This window comes from Myotis myotis, unplaced genomic scaffold (assembly GCF_014108235.1).
Source record: "Myotis myotis isolate mMyoMyo1 unplaced genomic scaffold, mMyoMyo1.p scaffold_m19_p_1, whole genome shotgun sequence".
NCBI classification, from domain to species: Eukaryota; Metazoa; Chordata; class Mammalia; order Chiroptera; family Vespertilionidae; genus Myotis; species Myotis myotis.
This window is the reverse complement of record NW_023416313.1, coordinates 194,998,140-195,021,792: the sequence shown is the minus strand read 5'-3', so window position 1 is coordinate 195,021,792 and position 23,653 is coordinate 194,998,140. Positions and strand designations below refer to the sequence as shown.

General features: G+C 39.7%; 1 protein-coding gene across 11 annotated transcripts in view; it reads left to right on the top strand.

Moving 5' to 3' along the window:
* Window positions 1–23,653, top strand: part of PPP2R5E (protein phosphatase 2 regulatory subunit B'epsilon) — a 179,306-nt gene that overhangs the window by 46,680 nt on the left and 108,973 nt on the right. The window lies entirely within an intron of this gene.

Below are 23,653 nucleotides of genomic sequence, written 5' to 3'. Positions count from 1 at the left end.
CCCGCTGCCCGGGCCGGACGCCTAGGCCAGAGGCGTTAGGCCTGGGCAGGGGCGGAGCCTGCAATCGTGGGGAGCTGGGGGTCCCCTGCCCAGGCCTGACACTTCTGCCGGAGGCCTCAGGCCTGGTCAAGGGGCTGATCCGGTGATTGGTGATCAGAGGGTGATGAGGGTCAACTCCTCTGGCCGAGGCATCAGGCCTGGGCGGGGGGCGGAGCCGGGGATTGGGGGGATATGATGGTCCCCTTGCCCAGGCCTGAATCCTGGGTCAGAGGCATCAGGCTTGGGCGGGGGGTGGAGCAAGCGATCATAGGGAGATGGGGGTCCTCTGCCCAGGCATGATTCCTGGGCCAGAGGCCTCAGGCCTGGGTGGGGGCCAGAGCCAGTGATCGGGGGGAGATGGGGGTCCCCTGTCTAAGCCTGACACCTCTGGCGGAGGCGTCAGGCCTGGGCAAGGGGCCGATCAGGCGATCGGAGGGTGATGGGGGTCTATGCCTGAGGGCTCCCAGTATGTGAGAGGGGGCAGGCTGGGCTGAGGGACACTCCCCCCCCCCCACACACCCAGTGCACGAATTTTGTGCACCGGGCCCCTAGTTAGTGTATAAAAGGCCATAGATTTCTGGGTGTTAATTTTATATCCTGCTATGTTGCCAACTTCAATTATTAGGTCTAGTAGTTTTTTGATGGAGTCTTTGGGATTTTCTGTGTATAATATCATGTCATCTGCAAATAAGGACAGTTTTACTTCTTCTTTTCCAATTTGGATGCCTTTTAATTTTTCTTCTTGTCTGATCGCTATGGCTAATACATCTAGTACTATGTCAAACAGGAGTGGTGAAAGTGGGCAACCTTGTCTTGTTCCTGTTCTTAGGGGAAATGGATTTAGTTTTTGCCCATTGAATATGATGTTGGTTGTATGTTTGTCATATAGGGCTTTTATTATGTTGAGGTATGATCCCTCTATTCTCACTTTGCTGAGAGTTTTTATCAAGAAAGTGTGTTGGATTTTGTCAAATGCTTTTTCTGCATCAATTGATATGATTACATGATTTTTGTCTCTCAGTTTGTTTATGTGATATATCACATTTATTGATTTGTGGATATTAAACCATCCTTGCATCCCTGGAATAAATCCCAGTTGGTCATGGTGTATGATCTTTCTAATGTAATGCTGAATCTGATTTGCTAGAATTTTGTTGAGGATTTTAGCATCTATGTTCATCAAGGATATTGGCCTGTAGTTCTCTTTTTTTGTGGTGTCTTTATATGGTTTTGGGATTAGGGTAATGCTGGCTTCATAGAAAGAGCTTGGAAGTGTACCTTCCTCTTTAATTTTTTGGAGTAGTCTGAGTAGGATAGGTTTTAATTCTTTGAATGCTTGGTAGAACTCCCCTGTAAAGCCATCTGGACCAGGGCTTTTGTTTGCTGGAAGGTTTTTGATCGCTGTTTCAATTTCTTCGGTAGTTATCCACCTATTCAGGTTTTTTGATTCTTCTTGGTTGAGTTTTGGGAGCTTGTATTTTTCTAAGAATATGTCCATTTCATCTAGGTTGTCCATTTTGTTGGAATAGAGTTGTTCATAGTATTTTTTCATAATCGTTTGTATTTCTGTGGGATCAGTTGTTATTTCACCTCTTTCATTTCTGATTTTGTTTATTTGGGTCCTCTCTCTTTGCTTCTTGGTGAGCCTGGCTAGAGGTTCATCAATCTTGTTTATCCTTTCAAAGAACCAGCTCTTGGTTTTATTGATCTTTTGTATTTTTTTTTTGGTCTCTATGTCGTTTATCTCCGCTCTGATCTTTATTATTTCCTTCCTTCTGCTTATGCTGGGCTTTTCTTGTTGCTCTCTTTCTAACTCTGAGTTGTAGGGTTAGATAATTTATTGCCATTGTTTCTTGTTTTTTTGAGGCAGGCCTGTAGATCTATGAACTTCCCTCTCAAGACTGCTTTTACTATGTACCTTAGATTTTGGATTGTTGTGTTTTCATTGTCGTTTGTTTCTATTAAGCTTTTTATTTCTTCTTTGATCTCTCTGGTAACCCCGTCATTGTTTAATAGCATGCTATTTAGCCCCCAGGTGTTTGATTTTTTTTTATTGTTGTTGATTTCTAGTTTTATACCATTGTGGTCTGAGATGGTGCTTGATATGATTTCTATCTTCTTGAATTTGAAGAGACTTTGCCTGTGACCCAATATATGGTCTATCTTTGAAAATGACCCATGTGCACTTGAGAAGAATGTATATTCTGTGGCTTTGGGTGAAATGTTCTGAAGATGTCAATTAATTCCATCTGATCTAGTGAATCATTTAAGATTGATGTTTCTTTGCTGATTTTTTTGTTTAGAGGATTTGTCCAATGGTAATATTGGAGTATTAAAGTCCCCTACTATGACTGTATTGCTATCAATCTCTCTCTTGATATCCTCCAAAAGTTTTTTTATGTATTTGGGTGCTCCTGAATTGGGTGCGTATATGTTTACCAGACTTATATTTTCTTGTTGGATTGCTCCCTTTAGTATTATGAAGTGGCCTTCCTTATCTCTTGTTATGTCCTTCACTTTGAGATCTAATTTGTCCGATATAAGTATTTCTACCCAAGCTTTTTTTTCAATTCCATTCGCCTGAAAAATCTTTTTCCATCCCTTCACTGTCAGTCAGTGTATGTCCTATTTTCTGAGGTGGGTTTCCTGTAGACAGCAGATATGTGGGTCATGTTTTCTTATCCACTCAGCTACCCTATGTCTTTTGACTGGGGCATTTAATCCATTAACATTTAAAGTTACTATTATTATTATTATTATTTTAATCTTTAAATTCTTTATTATTTAAAGAATTACAAATGTGTCCTCATCTTCCCCCTATTGACCCCCCCCCCCAAAGTTATTATTGATAGGTACTTGGTTGTCACCATTTTTATTCTTTATGCCTTTGTTCCCTCTTCGTTTCCTATTTCTTCTTTTTACAGCAGACCCTTTAGCATTTCTTGCATTGCTGGTTTGGTGGTAATAAACTCTCTTAGTCCTTTTTTGTCTGTGAAGCTTCTGATTTCACCCTCAATTTTGATTGATAGCCTTGCTGGGTACAGTATTCTTGGATTCAGACCCTTCCTTTGCATGACTTTGTATATTTCATTCCATTCCCTTCTTGCCTGATATGTTTCTGTTGAGAAATCAGTCGCTAGTCTGATGGGGGATCCTTTGTAGGTAACTTTCTGTCTCTCTCTGGCCGCTTTTAAGATTCTTACTTTGTCATTGGTTGTTGCTAATTTAATTATAATGTGCCTTGGCTTCGGTCTTTTGGGGTTCATTTTGTTTGGGAGTCTGTGAGCTTCTTGGATTTGTGTGAGTTTTTTCTTCCCTATATCAGGGAAGTTTTCTGTCATTATTTCTTCAAACAGGTTTTCTAGTCCTTGCTCAGTTTCCTCTCCTTCTAGCACCCCTATTATGTGGATGTTATTTTGTTTCGTGTTGTCCCAAAGTTCCCTTAGGCTCTCCTCCTGTTTTTTAAGTTTTTTTTCTAGATGCTGCTCTGCTTTGGTATTTTTTCCTACCTTGTCTTCTAGCTCACTGATGTGATCCCCTGCTTCTTCTAGTCTACTGTTGATGATTTCCATTGAGTTCTTTATAGCAGCGATGTCATTTTTCATTTCCTCTTGGTTCTTACACATATTGTTGAATTTGTCTTCCATTCTTTTCAGCCACCTTATGACCATTTCTCTGAATTCTTTCTCTGACATATTGATTGCCTCCTTTTTGTTTACTTCCTTTTATGGTGATACCTCCTTATTTTTCATTTACGGGCTGTTTCTTTGTTTCCCCATGATTCTCTTCTCTGGGTGTCTGGTTATGTAGCTCTCTCTCTCCTTTCCGTGAGGAGGAGCAGGGCTCATCTGAGTCCACATATTCGCGCTGCTTGAGATCTGGTGTTCCGGTTTGTAGGTGGTCCCTGGGTGCCGTGGTTGCAGGGTCCCTGGATGTATATGCTTCCAATAACAGCCACTCTCCACTTCAAGAAGGATGAGTGATTTTTATTGTGCGGAATTACATCCTTGGATTTGCAAGGTCCCATTTTCCTTAACCCAGTCCTGGGAGGGGTGCAATTGGGGATTCAGCAGAGCTAGAAGCAGAGTCCAAAGTTTCCGTTCCATAGTGGAGCTGGGTCCTGTGTAGCATTAGGTTAGTTGCAGTCCATTAGTCCATTGTGTGTGGGGTCCATATGGCTGTGGGCCATGTGGGCTAATGCATGTGAGCCAAGAGAGCGCATTCCCTGTAACAAGAGTCCCAAGAGTCCTGTGCAACCAAGAGAGGGAACTCCATTGATTAGGAGCTTATGTATCTCAATTCTTCCCGTGCTTGCAGTGGCCATGCCTACTCTGGCCAGTGACCTGTTACCAGGTGTGACTGACAGGAAAGTACCTTTCCTGTGTCACCCAGACCTTACTGGGCATGGGTCTGTACTGCTGCTTTCTGGCAAAGCTGCACAAATGGCATGTCCATAACACATGGCTTTCCCTTCGCTCCCTTCCAGTTACTTAATAACTGGTTTTATTACAATGATATCATTGGGATAAAGGGTGGCTTGGGTCTTTAGCTGAACCACAAATAACAATTTGGCTGGGCTTAGAGTTTATATGTGATGGTGGGGAAGGAGGAGGCAGAAAGCAGAAGTAGGATAGAAAAGAAAATAGGTGGGGAAGGAATATGGTGGAGTACTGTGGATCTCATGTTTTTTGCAGCTTTATATTCTGATATACCTCAAACTATGGTGCTTGTAAACACTTGGTGATGAGATTTTGCAATGTGGAATTTAGTACACATCTCAAAATAAGAATATTGGTATCCTATATAATAAAAGCCTAGGTGGCGTCATGCCCTCGTGTGACGTCACATGATGGCAGCCGCAAAGATGGCTGCTGCAAGATGGCCGGCACAAGATGGCCGGCAGGGGAGGGCAGTTGTGGGCGATCAGGCCGGCAGGGGAGGGCAGTTGTGGGCGATCAGGCCGGCAGGGGAGGGCAGTTGTGGGCGATCAGGCCTGCAGGGGAGAACAGCTGGGGGTGACTAGGCTGGCAGGGGAGGGCAGTTGGGGGCGATTGGGCTGGCAGGGGAGGGCAGTTGGGGGTGATCAGGCAGGCAGCCAGGCGAGCGGTTAGGAGCCAGCAGTCCTGGATTGTGAGAGGGATGTCCAACTGCCGGTTTAGCGGGATTGGGCCTAAACTGGCAGTCAGACGTCCCCTGAGGGGTCCCAGATTGGAGAGGGTGCAGGCTGAGCTGAGGGACAGCCCCCACGCCCCTGTGCACAAATTTCGTGCACCGGGCTTCTAGTATATACATAATAGATCTTTGTGTATGAATGTGTGTATGTGTGTGTGTGTGTGTGTGTGTGTGTGTGTGTGTGTATAACTTATTCCAGAAAAGAGTCTTTATTTTGGGATTTGTTAGAGAACCTATCATTTGTGCAAATCTTTCTACTTATGAGCACCATGGAAATAAATTACTTCCTGGTGAAAAAGTTTAGAGAGAGAGAGAGCTAGTGTGTGTGTGTGTGTGTGTGTATGTGTGTGTCTCCATTCTGATGCCTTTAGCTGCCCCTCTTAGACTCTGCAGCATATATTTCTGTATATCCAGGCTAGAACTTTCTTTAGTCCAGACCTGCATTTCTAGTTACTCCTTGGTCCCTTGCCACAACCACTTCAAATTCAGCATCCACATCTCTCTAGGATCTCTTCTTTCGAGTTTCCCCATTTTAGGGAGTGGCATCATCATTTCTTGTGGACTGAGCCAAGCTGGTTGAGTTTGGAGTCTTTCTATTTCCAGCTGCTCAGTATAGTTTTTTGCATCTCTATTTTCCCCATCACTACTTTGCTCTGTCATTTCTTGCCTGGCCCTTGCAAAGCTGATTGTGTGAGCTTTCTATATCATAGTTCTGTGGTAGAAGGCCCATTGGCTCCCAGCCCCATTAACCCCCTTCCTCAAGTGGAAATCCTCTGATCTGACCCCTGCCTGCCTCTCTTGGCTGCTTCCTTCCCCCTTTACACTAGGTTATAGCCTGCTGCAAATGCCCTGGTCTGTTGTTCCTCTCACTGCCCTCACATATGCTGTTCTCTGGGCATGCAGAGCCCTTCCTTCTTTGGTGCTTCTGGCCAACTTCTCTTGCGCTCTCAACAGTGACTCAGATGTCACTTCCTCTGGGAGGCAGAATTAAGTGCCTTCTCCTCCTCATTCCCACAGAACGGTGATAGGATCTCATGTAGTACTTACTTACCACACTGATGTCATAACTAGGTAAATGTCTGTCTTTTCCACAAGTCTGTGAGCTCACACTATTTAGAACTGTAACCCTGCCTGCTCTCCATTTCCCTTTTTTCCTCTGCTTTTTCTTTTTTCTATTGCACTTGTCCCCCTTTAACATACTATATGTGATGTTTTTATTTATAATATTATCCGTGTCCCCATGCTAGAACATAAACTCCACCAGGCAGGGATCTTTGTCTCTTGTTCACTGCTGTATCATCAGTGTCTAGAACAGTGTCTGATATACAGAAAATACTCTGAAATATTTATTGAAGGAATGAAATATTTTTTGAAGGAATTTTTGTCTTTCAGGGCCCAGCTAACAGCAGGCACTGGATAATTTAAAAGTCTTGATGAACAGTTTATTCTGTTAGACTTTCTGAAGGATGTATGCCTGTGCTCTTGTCTGGTATTTAGAGGTCAATATAATTAAATACTTTCTAGGATTTTTATGCATTCAAATACATTTGTCCTTTTGTAAAAGGCTGGTTTACTCTTCTTTATTAGTTTCAGATGTCCTAGTCGGCTAGCGTTGTTTCATGCTCACTGTCTTAAATAAGCCCAAACTCAACAACTAAACAACTAAGAAAATATTTCATTAAAGCTCATGCTTTCATAATATCATTTATATAAAGTCCAAAATTACACAAGCCCCATGGCAGCAGTTTTTGAACATTTATGGTCATATAAGTTTGAAAGAGTTTTGTAAAATAATGAATTTTTTCATTACTATTCTGAAAAGTTTTTCTTGTATGTTTAGATAATTGCATGGTGTGTAATTTCTAGGATGTTGTAAATATTGACATTAAGAGAATGTCAGAAAGAGAAGCTACGTGATGGGCCCACAGGGGTTTATTATATTGTTTTTTCTAATTTTGAGGATATTTTAATACTTACATTACACAAGTAAAACCAAATAAAGCAAAAGTTTTCTGTGGAAAATGTTCCAATATGTGTATTTTGGTTTGAGACCACTGTCCTTTGATGTCACTAACACCACTAGTCTTAGTGCCATTAACAAAATAAGGCATTCTCTTAGGTTGAACAAAATGAAATTGCCAGTATTCGACCATTTTTGACCTGTAAAAATGATAGTTTCATATGATTCAGCTTAGCAATATTTAATTGTAGGTATTGGTTTTCCCTCCAAACCAGTTTCCTTTTACTAATTGGAACAGAGCTTGATGGCTCAAGGAGAATTTTTTTCAAGCTCTTTAATCCTCAAACACTATCTTTTTAAAGATTTAAAAAGAATTCAAAAAGAATTTTCATTTGCTGTCAATATGGTGCTAGGTGTTAAACATGCAGCCACTTTTTACCTTTATTTTCCCAAAGACTTAAGTTACATTTTGTTCAGCTCTTTAGCCTGAGTGTGGGCAAACAAACTGGTCAGTTCATTTAGTGAGGTGCTGAGTGAACAGAGGAGAGTGTTCTGGCCAGCTAGGGGAGCTGTCACCTGAGTAGTACCTGACAAGTTGATTTTATGTAGCAGTTAATCTTCTGAAGAGCTCAGAGTATGTCTCTGTGTGTTTTGTCTTTGTTTGCACTATGGGAATAATGGACTGGAGACAGATACTGTTCTTAACATTTTCTTTAATGAGAAGGAGATTGGGATCTAGAGAAGTGAAGCGATTTAATCCGCTCTCATGGTAAATCAGGTTCTTGTGGATTTCATTGCATGTTCCATATCAGACTGGGTGTTCTCAGAATGTGCTGCCCTAGCCAGCTTGGCTGTTGTCACCCAGACTTTCCTGGCTCAGCAGTGATCTTTGCCCATGGTACAATTTGCTTTGATACTTCAACCTCACTATCGAGAACCTCAGAAATATCATATAATTCTTTTGTGCTAACTCAAAAAGAGTTAAGATGCTCAGAAATTATCTTGAATTCGCAATAATGTAATTTTTTAGGTTTTGATCTGGGAGGGGAGCTGCCATGGTTAGAACTATTAAGGCATTTTAGTTTTATGAGTTTTGTGGGGTGACTCCCTAGATGCAATTGGGATGGGTGTTTTAAGCTATAAGTTTTCCAAGTAGGTGCCATGTTTGTATTATCTAACCAGTAGGTGGAACTTAGGGACTGACAAAGATTTTTTTAAATGATTTTTGATACATATCTGTATAAAATTCAACCCCATTTAATCAATATACTTTACCTTTATTGAAAAATACAAGATCACATAAAAGTAGAACTGTCCTGGAAAATCTAGAATGGTATTATTCCGTTTTTTTTTTGCTACCTGCAGTAAATAATTTATTTTACATCCTGACCCCAGTACACACACACACACACACACACACACACACACACACAACCAATATAAAAGTTAAATGAAGCAGAATTTATTTACTGTGATAGGTATAATTGTTTCTGTAATGTTCTATTCTATTCTACTTCACTTTAAAAAATATGGTGTTACAGCCCCCTAAATTGAGTTAAAAAACACACACAGTGAAATAGGGCATACTGTGTTTTTTTTAAAAATATATTTTTATTGATTTCAGAGAGGAAGGGAGAGGGAGAGGGAGATAGAAACATCAATGATGAGAGAGAATCATTGATTGGCTGCCTCCTGCATGCCCCCTACTGGGGTTGAAGCCTGCAACCTAGGCATGTGCCCTGACCTCCTGATTCATAAGTGGGGGCTCAAACATTGAGCCACACTGGTTGGGCAAAAATGGTTTTATTTTTTATGAAATGATGCAGATACTGATAGTTCATGGCCAAGATCCAAATGTGTAGTAGATGTAGTGGGCATCATAAAGGATTCTCCTCAGAATAGCCCATTGAATTAAATGGGTATTATTGGGAAGATTTGGTGCTTGCAAGTAAGCATTTTAAAATAGAGAATTATTGTTTTTTGTTGTTGTTGTGTGTAGTGAAGTCATAAAACAAACAGACACTTTAATATTTTACAGTTTTCTAAATGATTCAACTTGTTCTTTAATTTCCAGCTGTTAGTGAATACTCAGCAGGTAAAGTAGCTTTTTATTTATTTAGGTTTGTACTAAATATATGGTCTTATTTATGAATGTCATGAATAAGTAATTTATGGATTACCACTAATTGTTAGTGGGGTTGAAATCAGTGGAACTTTCTTTTTTTTTTTTTTTTAAATATATTTCATTGATTTTTTACAGAGAGGAAGGGAGAGAGATAGAGAGCTAGAAACATCGATGAGAGAGAAACATCGATCAGCTGCCTCCTGCACATCTCCCACTGGGGATATGCCCGCAACCCAGGTACATGCCCTTGACCAGAATCGAACCTGGGACCCTTCAGTCCGCAGGCCGACGCTCTATCCACTGAGCCAAACCGGTTTCGGCGGAACTTTCAAGAAAGGATAAAAACACAGTGACTACCAGCAGTCTTATAATGAGTTCTGTGTGCTCATTAAGAAAAATAATACAGTGACATAATGAATGAACTGTCAACATTGGCTTTCTAGTATTACACCAGTAGAGTTAGACATGGAATGCCTTGGAAATGATCAGTTTAGCATAACTAATATTTATGTTACTTGGGTGAATAGTTGAGTCTGTTTTTGAAGTCAGAGCATGGTATATGATATTTGAACTAACTCCAGTAGATGGGGTGGCTCAGTATAACCCCTGGTAGTTGCATTTGCTTGGTATATAGTGGAGGTAGATGACTGAACTCATGTCTGCCTTAGTCTATATGTTAAAGAATCTATTAGGAAACTTATCCCTTCCAGGTGGTCCCTCTAGTGTATGTTGTAGGAATGAGGTGAAAAAACAAAACTAGTAATAAGCCAACTCATTACTCTTCAGCAGAGGTGATAATGTACAGGTGCCAGATTGCCTCATCTGAAGCTCATGGGAGACAACAGAATATAGATGGTCTTAAAACTAAGGGGTAGATGAGATCACCTATGGTGAGAGTACAGAAAGTGACAGGAGCCCTGAAAAAATCCTTTCTAGCTGTGTGATCAAGAGCAAGTTACTAAATATTTCTGGGACTCAATATTCTATATGTAAAATAATACCTACTACACAGCATTGTGGAGAGTATTGAATGAGTTAATACATTTAAACTGCTTAGAATAGTGACTATCTCAGTGTAAGTGCTTACTAAGTTTTTACTATTTTTATATATACATGCTATGTTTGGGATATGATGATTCACTCAAGATTTTCAGAAAGAACTATTTATTATGAAACAGGAAATGGCTCTTCAGAATGTGTATCTTTTTTTTCATACCTGATCTGTCCTTGGTGCCTCTTGTTTATTTTGGTTTATTCGTTCATTAACAACTATCTTTTGATATTGTTTATAGTGATGCAGATCCTAAAGGGGCAGATTGTCTGTAGGAGAGCATGGTATTTTCAGTAGAGGATAGATTGTGAAAAATACTCCATTAAGGATTGTGTGAATGAGGTTCTCCCTTCCCATCTGAGTCTATGAACAATCTATAGATAAAGCATCTGGTTTCATTGGAAGTTTGAAACATACACATTTTGTTTGTGCTCTCCATTCCCACAGAGAATCTGGTGCATATTTTTCCAGATATATGTAATATGAGAATTTCTGAGATCTAGACGAATGTCATTTAAAAGGACTTTCCTGAGCTTGCTGCAGTTGGCACTTTGCAAAGAGATACTGTCATTTGCATGCAATGCTTGGTAACACTCAAGTCTTTGGACTTCAGGGTAGCTCAGAAACTATTTATTGCTTGGTTAGTTTTGTGATACAGGGTGCACTAATGGTAGAAGCAAGCAATGTAAATTGTTAAAACTTCAGTATATTTTCTGTATTTATCAAGATGTATCCCCCCCCCCCCCCCCCCGTCCCAAATTGGGTGATAAGGCTTGCCTTACGATCCTTGTGAAAGTAGAATAGATGTGCCTAGAGGGGCTCGAAATAATTTGCCCATTTTATGTTTGAAATTCCCATTGTTAAAATTAGGCCATTGAACGAAGCCATTAGGCCATTCCATGAAGTCTGTGCAGTAGTATAAATATGTTTCTTCATGGTAAGCCCATTAACCCTTTAGCAACCAGGGAACTTAACCACATTTTCAGAGGGAAAGCCGGTTTTTGTGGGTGTGGAAAGGTCATGAGCACAGGGTGTGATTGTGGTGAAAATAACTATGCCTTGGGTTTGGAGGTGGGCTGTAAAAAGGGTGGTAGAGGATGAGGAAGACACATTCATTGCTCTGATCTAATTTCTGCTGCTACATATATCTGTCTAAATTAATGTCAAATATATTTTATTTTGCTATAAGATTATCATACCGTCTGGTTCTATTAATGAAGCTGTTTCTACATTGTAGTTATTGACTCAAACTAATAGAACTGAATATTTTGAGGCCTTAGTTTTCTCATCTGTAAAATGCTACTTTGTAGGGTTTTTGCAAGGCTTCAGTGAGAGAACATGTGAAAGGTCTTGGCTGGAGTATTGTAGGTCTCGCCAAGTGCTTTTCCCATTCCTGTCTCTTAATTTGGTTCATTAAATTTAGGTACTTAATTGCATTTTCCTTGTAATTTTCCTCTTATTTATATATATTAATTTTGCTTCTCACCAGACTGCACTTTTTTTTTTTTTTTTAGGACAAGTATATTTCTTTTTCATTCGCTGTAGTACGTACTCTTATATAGTACATTGTACCTTTTCTTCATAGGGCAGCCTTCATGTTTTACTTTTATATTTATTTATTTATATGACCATTTAATTGAGTTTTCTTCCCTTTTGGTCTGTAAGCTTCATGAAAGCTAGGATCTTGTTTGATTTTGCTCAGAAATGTATACTTAAGACCTAGATTAGTGCCTGGCATGTAAAAAGTGTTCTGTAAATATTTGTGGAATGAATGAATAAATGATTGATTATTAAGTTAAACATAGTAGATTCTAAGCAAATAAAGGTTTTTTCTTGGAAGGTTGAAACTACCTATCACATTCCTTTCAGACTTAGCCTGAGGCCTAGTTGGAGGTTATAAAAAGCTTGCAGAATTTTAGCTAACACCTTAGATCTTTAATAGGGTGTGTAGAAAAGCAAAAAGGTTTACAGAATACTTTGAAGTGGTTCAGAGCTTAATGTTATTTTAGTGGGAAGTCAATAGTATTGATATGAATATGTTATTGTAAAGAACTCTTCAAATGTAAATTATTATTACTACTTTTAGCTTGTATTTATAAGTGTTAACATCTGTGAATATTAATTCAGAATTTAGACTCAAAGGACAGAACTGTCAAACATGGCTTGTTTTTTTTTTTTTTTTTTTTTTTTTTTTAATTAAGCATAAACCGGATGTATCTGGAGCGAGCTCTGGGGATGTGTGAGAACTGGCTGTGTCCTGGTCTTGGCAGTGCTTATCCAGATTGTTGAACTCTTTATAAATTCTTACTTTTCTATCCCAGATGCTCTGTTAGTCTGTCATTCATTCATCCAAACACTAGCTCTCATCGCCCTTCAGGATTTTGACATGTTGCTAATGCATGTCCTGACAGCTGAATCATTTCACATATTGTATTGAGTCAGCATCTTCACCTTTCCTCTAATCAAATTACATTTTTATTTTGAAGTAATCTCACTGGATATTAGTAGGTCAAGCTCAATATTATTTTCTTCAATATGGCTTACACAATTGGACACACACAAAAAAGGGAAGAAACCCTATATATATTAGCAATTTATGTTTATCTGTTAAGTATTGTTTTTCAAAGCTGACGTTTATTGAGCATTTTCCATGTGCCAGGCATTGTGTGAAACATTTTATGTGTTACCTCATGAAATTCTTGAGCTAGCACTGTGACAGAGCTACTATCTTTACACTCATTTACAAAGGATACTAAGGCTTGGCAATGCTTTTTTAAAGAACATTTAGCAACTGAAGTTTATTTAGCACCTGAAAAGTTCCATTGTTCTATGTATTTTTCTTTTTCTTCACACACTTAATTCTTAAGTCAGCTATATCAGGTAGGAACTATTATTATGCCTTCATTTACATATGAGGAAACTGAGGCACAGAAACTCACCTATGGTTTCCAGGCTAGGAAGTGGCAAAGCCAGGTTTAGAATCCAGACAATCTGATTCTGTAGCCGAAGCATGTCAAACTCAAAGGCTATAACATGGGCCAAATAAACAAGGTTTAAGTTTATGTGGGCCGCAAAAAAACCCAAAAACTTCAAATTTCTTAGAAACTTAGGTTTATTTCAATAGAGACATGCTGAATACAAAGGGCTGAAATAAATGAGTAATCGTTAACATAAACAATAGAACGTTTTAAGAAAAATTAATGTATTTTCTTGAACATTAACTTACTAGACACTGAATAACTGCACAAATTAATAAGCGTAACGCAAATAATCCTGTTTTTCTTGTTCTCCGAAAGGGAAATATTTCCTGTTGCGCACACCAAAACAAGTCAGTCCAAGACTAATGATGTGGCAAGCGGCTGCTAAAATATTCACTGCTAGTATTAGTGGAGAGAAATGGTGCGCCTGCGATAAGGCGTGTAAAGGAAATCAGTGCAACACAATTATAGTAATTAGTCATTAGTGAACATTGTAGTTTGTTATTAATAACTAGAGGCCCGGTGCATGAAATTCGTGTGTGTGGGGGGGTGCCCTCAGCCCGGCCTGCGCCCTCTCGCAGTCCGGGAGCCCTCGGGGGATGTCCACCTGCTGGCTTAGGTCCACTGCCGCAGAGAGTGGGCCTAAGCAGGCAGTCGGACATTCTCCGAGGGGTCCTTAGTGCTGCCGAGGGGGTGGGAGAGGCTCCCACCACCACCACTGCACTCGCAAGCTGTGAACCCAGCTTCTGGCTGAGCAGCACTCCCCCTGTGGGAGCGCACTGACCACCAGGGGGCAGCTCCTGTGTTGAGTGTTTGCCCCCTGGTGGTCAGTGCGCATCATAGCGACCAGTCGTTCTGCTGTTCGGTCGATTTGTTTATTAGGGTTTTATATAGGATTATGTATAACAGGATATTGTAAAAGTTAAGTTATGAAATTTTTATTAAAATGTTTCTTACATACTTCTATATTGACTGGGATGAAAAAATATTCCTTGTGGGCCGCATGCAGCCTGGGGGGCTGTGAATTTGACATGCTTGCTCTATTGTTTTATGCTTGACGGCACTGGTTTTTGTTGTTTTGTTTTGTTAATCCTCATCTGAGGATATTTTTTCCATTGATTATTATTTTTTTTAAGGCAGGGAGGGAAGGAGGAGGGAGACAGAGAGAGAGAGAGAGAGAGAGAGAGAGAGAGAGAGAGAGAGAGAGAGAGAGAGAAACATATATGTGAGAGAGACATGTTGATTGGTTGCCTCCTGCACTTGCCCTGTAACCCAGGGCAGGGGATCAAACCTTGTCCGGTACATGCCCTTGACCAGAAATCAAATCTGAGACCCTTTGGTGTGTGGGCTGGCAACTCCAACCACTGAGCATACTGGCCAGGGCGACAGTACTGTTTTTATACATAGTAAGAAATAAGGTTTTAAAAGGATTTCTTTTTTCTTAGTATGGTGTTTCAAATTTGAATTTTTTGGATTTCCTTGACCATTATAGATGGGCTTACATTTATGATATATAGGTGAGTTCCACAATTAGTGGGGTGTACTACATGCCATCACTGGGTTTTATTGTCTAGGTTATGACGTTAATTATAAATATACACTCTTTATTACTCTTGGGTTTAGACGCCATTCCACTATGGTCACTCAGTCCTGTGTCCCTCGCAGGAGCTTAAGATCTCATATTTAAAACTCCCAACTGAGGTTCAGAAATAGCATCTCTAAGCTCGCATTGCAACATTGGATTTACTCTGTTTTCTACCTTAAATCCCTTTTTAAAAAAAAGTTTAATGATGTCTTTGGTGTCAACTGTAAGTTGTAAAATAGCAGACAGTGGGTTTAATTGATATTAATGTGACATCTATCTATTTGTCTATCCATCTGTCCGTCTATCTGTTTTTAAACCTCATATCATAGTGTTAATAGCTACAGGTTCATTCCATTTGAACTGATTTATATTGATGTTAACCCTCAAAACAACTGGAAAGTAGATAGGCCATTTTTATCCCTTGTAGAAGTAATCTCTTGGGGAGAGAGGAACCTTCAATGAACTGAAATACTTGAAAATCATGTGTTCTTCTATTGCATTATTTATTTTTTTTGTGGGGAGGGTCAACCAAAAGGTAGGTGCTTGTGGAAAATCTGTAATTCCATTAATTTATTTCTTTACCTTATAATCATGACATAAGTAAAAAAAGTGCTTTTTGAAGATTTTTATTGCTTATACTTGTGAAAGCTGCTGAAAATTGGCCTTCAACAATTCTGACTCTCGGACATATCCCGGAAGTTTGTTCTGTTAATTCCTTTATACCAGATTATGATTTTATGGTTTGCTCCTTGTTCCTTGTCTTAAAAGACAAGTACAGAAGAGAAGACAAGTTATGGGGGGTATTTGAGGGTTTTAAAAAGATGGCCTTTGTTTAATTGAATTTGACATTATTATTATTTTTTAAAATATATTTTTATTGACTTCAGAGAGAAAGGGAGAGGGAGAGATAGAAACATTAAGGATGAGAGAGAATCATTGATCAGCTGCCTCCTGCACACCCCCTACTGGGGAACAAGCCCACAACCCTGGGCATGTGTCCTGGTCCGGAATCAAACCCAGGATCCTTCAATCCACAGGCCGATACTCTATCCACTGAGCCAAACTGGCTAGGGCGAAGTTTGATATTATTAAAATAAAATTTTATGCCTGGCCAGTGGTTGAGCGTTGAACTATGAACCAGGAGGTCATGGTTCGATTCCTGGTGGCGATATTTTTTCTATTGATTTTTTTTTTTTTTAAGAGAGAGTGGAAGGGGAGAAAGAGAGAGAGAAACATTGATGTGACAGAGACACATTGATTGGTTGCCTTCTACACGTGCCCTTGAGTAGGGGTAGGGATCATGGAACCTGCAACCCAGGTATATGCCCTTGACTAAGAATTGAACCTGCAACCTTCTGGTGCCCAGGCCGATTTTCTAACCACTGAGCAACACTGGCTAGGGCGACACACAAAAAACGGTTTTAAAATTGGGAATTGATCATACTGTCTGCTGTAGATACTTGATAGATGTTTGTCAAACGAAGGGTAACTTTTTGTGAAAAGCATTTTCCACCTTTCAGATAGTCTTCATTTAATACGCATTCAACTCTGTCAAGTACATTTTCTCAATTTTACAGATAAGGAACCTAATGTTCAGAGAAATAAGTGCCTTGTTCAATGTCACCTAGGAAGCAGTCAAGGTACAAATCTAGTTCAGAACCATAATCAAGGCTGAAGTCCTTGTAGTGTTTCACAAGGCCCAAGATTTCAGTTACTAGTCCCTCACTCTTCTGGCCTCTCTCCTTCATTTTCCACTCTGGCTTCTGTCATGTTTGATAATTCACCAGCACGCTCCCTCCTGCCAGAGGACCTTTGCATTTGCTGTCTCCTCTGCTTTTTGTTTTGCCCCCAGACACCCTCTTGGCAGACTATCTAATTTCCTAAAAGTACTTATCAAATGCTATCTTCCAGATGATATTGTATTAAAAATTATATCCTCCATGCCTACATACTATTTTCCCCATCTGATATGCCATATAATGTATTTATTTTTTATAGTTACTATTATTTGTCTCTTCCTGCTAGAATGTAGAGTTTCATGAGAGATTTTTGTCTCCTTTTTTCATTGTGGTATCCCAGTAACACCTGGACCAGACCTCAATGGGTATGAAATAAATATTTGGTGAATGAATGAATAAATGAGTGAATAAGTGCATAGTCCATGCTCTTTCCACTAGACCAGGGGTGGGCAAACTTTTTGACTCGAGGGCCACAATGGGTTCTTAAACTGGACCGGAGGGCCGGAACAAAAGCATGGATGGAGTGTTTGTGTGAACTAATATAAATTCAAAGTAAACATCATTACATAAAAGGGTACGGTCTTTTTTTTTTTTTTTAGTTTTATTCATTTCAAATGGCCGGATCTGGCCCACGGGCCATAGTTTGCCCACGGCTGTGCTAGACCTTTCACTTAAAAAAAAAAAATATATATTTTATTGATTTTTTTACAGAGAGGAAGGGAGAGAGATAGAGAGTTAGAAACATCAATGAGAGAGAAACATCGATCAGCTGCCTCCTGCACACCTCCCACTGGGGATGTGCCCGCAACCAAGGTACATGCCCTCGACCGGAATCGAACCTGGGACCCTTGAGTCCACAGGCCGACGCTCTATCCACCGAGCCAAACCGGTCACGGCATAGACCTTTCATTTTTATTTGTTAATGGTAAAATTGACAAAATTATTAGGTTATTTTGCTATGGAGGGAATTCCTAAATTATACTACTTTATTCATGTTGTGCATTCATCTTTGTTCTGAATATTTTCCTCTCATCCTTGAATATAAACCACTAGAGGCCCGGTGCATGAAATTCATGCACTCGTTGGGGGGGGGGGGCCCTCAGTCCGGCCTGCACCCTCCTGTAGTCTGGGAGCCCTCGAGGGATGTCTACCCATGGGGACTGGGCCTAAGCCAGCAGTCAGACATCCTTAGTGCTGTTGCGGAGGCAGGAGAGGCTCCTGCCACCACCGCTGTGCTTGCAAGCCTTGAGCCCGGCTTCTGGCTGAGCAGCGCTCCCCCTGTGGGAGCACACTGACCACAAGGGGGCAGCTCCTGCATTGAGCGTATGCCCCCTGGTGGTCAGTGCACGTCATTGTAACCAGGCATTCTGCCATTCAGTCTATTTGCATATTAGCTTTTATTATATAGGATTCTTCTATTTTTAATAGTCAGTTAGATTTTTTATAAAGTATTAGAAAATAAGGCATTATCTTACTAGAGGCCCAGTGCACAAAATTTGTTCACGGGTAGGGCCCCTAGGCCTGGCCGGCAATTAGGGCCAATCTGTGGGTTGACAGGCGGGGTGACAGGGGTACCCCCCCCCCCAACTGGCACCTGCCTTGGCTGGCCTGGCACTGCCCCCCACTGCCGCTGCTGGCTGGGGCCTGTGGGCTAGGGGAAGCTCCTCTGTTGAGCATCTGCTCCCTGGTGGTCAGTGCATGTCATAGTGATCAGTTGTTCTGCCATTCATTCTATTTGCATATTAGGCTTTTATTATATAGGATTGAATATTCGTATGGGGCAATTCAAGGAACTAAGGAACTGTGCATTTTTTTTAGTTAGGTTTTTGTGAAGTAAGCTTGTCTTTTTTCTTTTTACATTCATAAATATATTAATTATGAATCATCCTATTTATATTTATTTAAAACTTTTTGAGTTATAATTTACTATAACATTGTGTTAATTTAAGGTATACAGTGTGTTGATTTGTTACACTTATATATCACAAAATGATCACTATCATAGCTTTAGCTAACACCTCCATGTGGTTACCATTTCTTTCTTTATGATGAGAAAATTTAAGGTCTACTTTCTTAGCAAATTTGAGGTATATAATACAGTATTGTTAATTATAATCACCATGCTGTACCTTAGAGCCCCAAAACTTACTACTCTTGTAATTAGAAATTTGTGCTCTTTGACCAACATCTCCTCATTTCTTCCAATCCCCAGCCCTTGGTAACTACTAGTCTCTGTTTCTCTGAGATCGGCTTTTTTAGGTTCCACCTATCACTGATATCATACAAAATTTGTCTTTATCTGATTTATTTTACTTAGCCCATCTTAATTTTTAAATTTGCATTTTGTGACTTAGTATTATTAAAATACTAGAGGCCCAGTGCAGGAATTGGTGCATGGGCGGGGTCTGGCCAGCCTGCCCTGATGAGGGGGGGAGTAGCCGCTGTCCCTGTCCCTGTTCAGGGCCTGATTGGGGCTGGGCAGTGGGGTGGGGGCATGGGAGGTTGGCTGGTTGCCCAGCCCCTGATGGGGGTGGAGGGAACCTATCGGGGTCAGGGCCAGCTGGGGGGAAGGGCCGCAGGCGATTGGCTGGCTGGCCCCACCCCCGGGGGGGGCCAATTGGCAGCCAGGCTGACCGGGAGGAGGGGGCTGCAGGAGATTGGGGAGGCCTGATTGGCCTGATTGGGCTGGTTGGCCATCACAGTGTGCTGTCATAGCGACCGGTTGTTCTGGTCATTCCGTCGTTCTGGTTGCTTGACTTTTATATTTATAGATTAGGAAATAATTTATCAAATATACTATATTAAACATTTTTTTCTATTTAGTAGTTTTATTTCTAGATGAATAAACTTTTGGCTTATAATTGAAAATGTGGAAATATTCAATATATAGAATTTACTGACTCAAACTGCTTTTATTACATACCTACCATATTCTAGAAAATTCTGCCATGTGATAGGTATTAAAAGATGAACAAGACATAAGACTCACTGGTTTAAAAAAAGTCCCAATATAATCTGGCAAGTCTTTGAATGGAGGTATGTATAGAGTTTTATGGAAATTTTTATGTTAGAGAATTTCTAGGGACTACATGGCTTCTGGAAAGTGAGGTACTCCTATACCATGGCTGGTACATGATTATTTTTTCAGCTTTTATTGTCATCTAAATGCACTTGAAATTAGCACTGTCATTAACACTGTTTCCCATGCTACTAGAAAAGTGTTGGAACAGTAGTGATATTGCCCAGAGATCCCCAAATACAGGCCTGTGAAAAAGTTGTTACTGGTACTCAAACTGATGAATGGAGTGGATCCAGAGACATGGAAGCATGGAACAGAGTATGGAATCTCGGAGTGTAGATAGGTGGGAGGTGGGTGGGAGGTAATCAACCAAAGACCTTATATGCAAATATGCATTACCCATGGACACAGACAATAGGGTGGTGAAGGCCTGGGGGTGGGGTGAGGTGGGGGTGGGCTGAAGGTGGTCAATGGGGGACAAAGGGGGACTTTCAAAAGTAAAGAATTATTTTTTAAAAAAGAATATTTGTTACTAGTACTGAGCTAAGTGAAAAAGCAGTACAAGAGAAGGAATTTAGAGGGAGAGAATACACGACTCTGTGTGTGTGTGTGTGTTGTATAGGATTGCCAAGCCTACTTTTTTAAGGAAGGATGGTCTTTTAGTCAGAGATGTGTTCTCTTTTCTTTTTCAAAAGGTCCCTCCTTTTTGTGAAATTATAGTGAAAATAAGTGGTGGCTAGTTATTATTTTAATGCCTTCACCTGGAGGGGAGAAAAAGGCAACCTTCTATTTTTTTTGTAATTTTAAAATTAAGTAAATAAGGTATGTGAAATCCTCAAAAGAGGAAACCACTGACAGAGGTACTTTAGAACACTGTATGATTCTTGTGGCCTTTTTTTCCCCTTTATTTTTTCTTTTGGTATAACCAAGCATGCTTCAGGAATTTATTGTATTAAAAAGGACCAGGTTCTTATACTCCTGGGTGCTCCATCTCTGGAGACAAGCCCTTAGGTAATGAATTAGTATTAGAGAGATGGACAGTGTTAGAGGTGTCATTGGCTTCTGTCCTGTGGATGAACTTGGTGTCAGGAAAGTCACCTACACCTATAATTAGGGAATAGATCAGTTTAAAATGTTTTATTTCTTGTCCTGACAAATTTCAGTGACTGTCTTGGCCTTACATGATAAAACATGAAAGATAGCTGATGAAGGGTTGGAAGCAGAAATACTTATCAGAGATTTTATAACTGTATGTCATGCGTGTGTTTCTCTCTATTTATTCTGATTGGAACATAGTATCAAAAATATTGTGAAAGCCCCGAATCCTGTAATTTTGGTGCTTAGGCCACTAATCTGCATCAGTAGTGATTTTTGGGTCTTGGTTACAAATTGGAGAGCACGAGTTTGTTGCTTTTGGGAAAGGCAAATTGAAGAGATTAATGAAGGAACAATAATAAATACATAATGGTTGTACATGCTGGGAAGAATAATTAATATTCATATACTATTATTATTTAAAAGTATAATTTACCCACCATTGTTCACTAGTTTAAGGCTGATTTTATGCTGTTTAAGTTTTTAAAACATTTAATTTCTTTTAGAAAAATCAATCAAAATTTCCTTTATTTGTAGGTTACAAGTATCTAAGCATGACAGTTTCTACATATCTCCAGTGGTAGTAGTGGCTGTTAGTTGCTGTTATTTATCACAATCATCATCATCGTTGTTATTGGTATGGGCTCTGGAGTAAGACTTCTTGGGTTTGAATACCAGCTGCAGTCCTTAGTAGTGGGAGATGTTGGGCAAGTGACTTAGCTGTTCTGAGCCCCAGTTTTTTTCCATCTGAAAAACTGGGATATTAATAGTAGCCACTCATAAGGTATTCTGAGGATTAAATGGGATAATGTATTCCAGGAGCTTAATACATTGCTTTGCAAAAGCAAATGTTCATTATTGTTGTTATTTTTACTTTGAAATAAATCAGTCCTGGCCTTTTTTGCCTTTTAGTTTGTCGTTTAATTAATACTCACACCTTAGTCTCATTCTTTTGATATTATTTGTGTAGCCATTCTATGAGACATGTTTAGAACCTTTAAAAGAAGTGTATGCTAATGATCAGCAAAGTGCTTTTCAATTTTCCTAACAGATTGGAAAAAGTTCTAAAGGCAGCCAACTCTACATTCATTTATTTATAGTTGAGGCCAAGAAGGAACACTTTCACTCTTGTAGATGTTTCCAGGGGCCTTCCTTTGCTTGAAAACGGATGTTTTCATTGATAGCTTTAAATAAACACAGAGAGAAAGGATTTCAAAGGTGAAAGAGATTAAAGAAGGATTTTAAAGTTATTACTTTAAAAACAATGATTCTCCACTGTGGCCACACACTGAAGTCACTTGAAATACTGCCACCACCAGCATCAGCAACAACAAATGTTTTTGAACCTACTACTTTGAATACAGTAATAAAGTAATGGAATATTCAAGTATATAATACTTAATTTTAGCTAATAGGTTAGTTTCTTACTTGCTCATATACTTGGTACAGTTCATAGGACATGAAGCCCAATTGTATTATTTGATTTGTTATAAAGATTTATAAATGTCTCATTGTTTTGATGAAATATTGTTGGTTATATCTGTGGTTCTTTTGGCTGTCAAAAGCAATTTCTAATAGAAACATAGTTCTACTAGTAAAATAGGATTCTTTTTAGTTTTCTTGAAATATGTGCTACAAAAAGGGACTGCTGCTTGTATCTATGCATAGAAGTAAAGTTGGTGGCAAGGATTTGGACATTCAACATGGACAGGCAATTACGCACTTTACCATATGTGCTAGTCTGCCAAGTTTCAGTCATTCAAGGCCAAGTCAACTTAATATTTTATAAAACAGTTTATGACCTAGTTTTGCATCCTTTGAATTTTATAAAAATTGAATCGTACTATATGTATTATTCTACAAGTTGCTTTTCTTTACTTCATATGTTTGTTAGTTTTGTGGATAATTCTGGTTTCTATTTCTATTCTAGTGAATACTTGTTGATCACATCTTTATTTAACATCTTGTTCTCCATTTCTTATTGCTTTCAGAGAGGAAGGGAGAGAGAGAGAGAGAGATAGAAACATCACTGATAAGAGAAAATCATAGATCAGCTGTCTTTGGCATGCTCCCTACTGGGGTGGAACTTGCAACCCAGGCATATGCCCTGTCCGGGAATTGAACCATGACCTCCTTGTTCATAGGTCAATGCTCAACCACTGAGCCATTTGCTGGGTCAACTTAATCTTTTAGTGCTCAGCTCTCCCTGGTACTATGGGACTAATTTTCTAGAAACATATTCTTGTATGCCTTATGCAAGTAAAATTCTCACTGACTTTCTTGATGTTTGGAGAGTTTTGTGTGAGGGACTGATAGCATACATGGATGGGGATTTGTACACTGTAGGGAAAGTTGTAAGGGCTGAGGTGAAGGGGATTGAAGACCATGTTTACATACTCAATCTGAGTTGGTACCATTTTTTTTGAGAATTGGAGCAATGGATGGAAATGGGCTAATTAATGCATGTAAACGACACCCAACCAACTGAACCATACAGGCCAGGGCTCCACATACATTTTATTTTATTTATTTTTATTTATTTATTTTTTAAAATAGGTTTTATTGATTTTTTTTTACAGAGAGGAAGGGAGAGGAATAGAGAGTTAGAAACATTGATGAGAGAGAAGCATTGATCAGCTGCCTCCTGCACACCCCCTACTGGGGATGTGCCTGCAGCCAAGGTACATGCCCTTGACCGGAATCGAACCTGGGACCCGTTAGTCCCCAGGCTGATGCTCTATCCAGTGAGCTAAACCAGCTAGGGCACCACATACATTTTAACAGTCTATGTGTAAATAAGCTGTCAGCATATTTATTTATTTATTTATTTATTTATCTTGAAAACCATTGTTTTCTTCCTGTGATATTATGGTTAATACATACAACAATG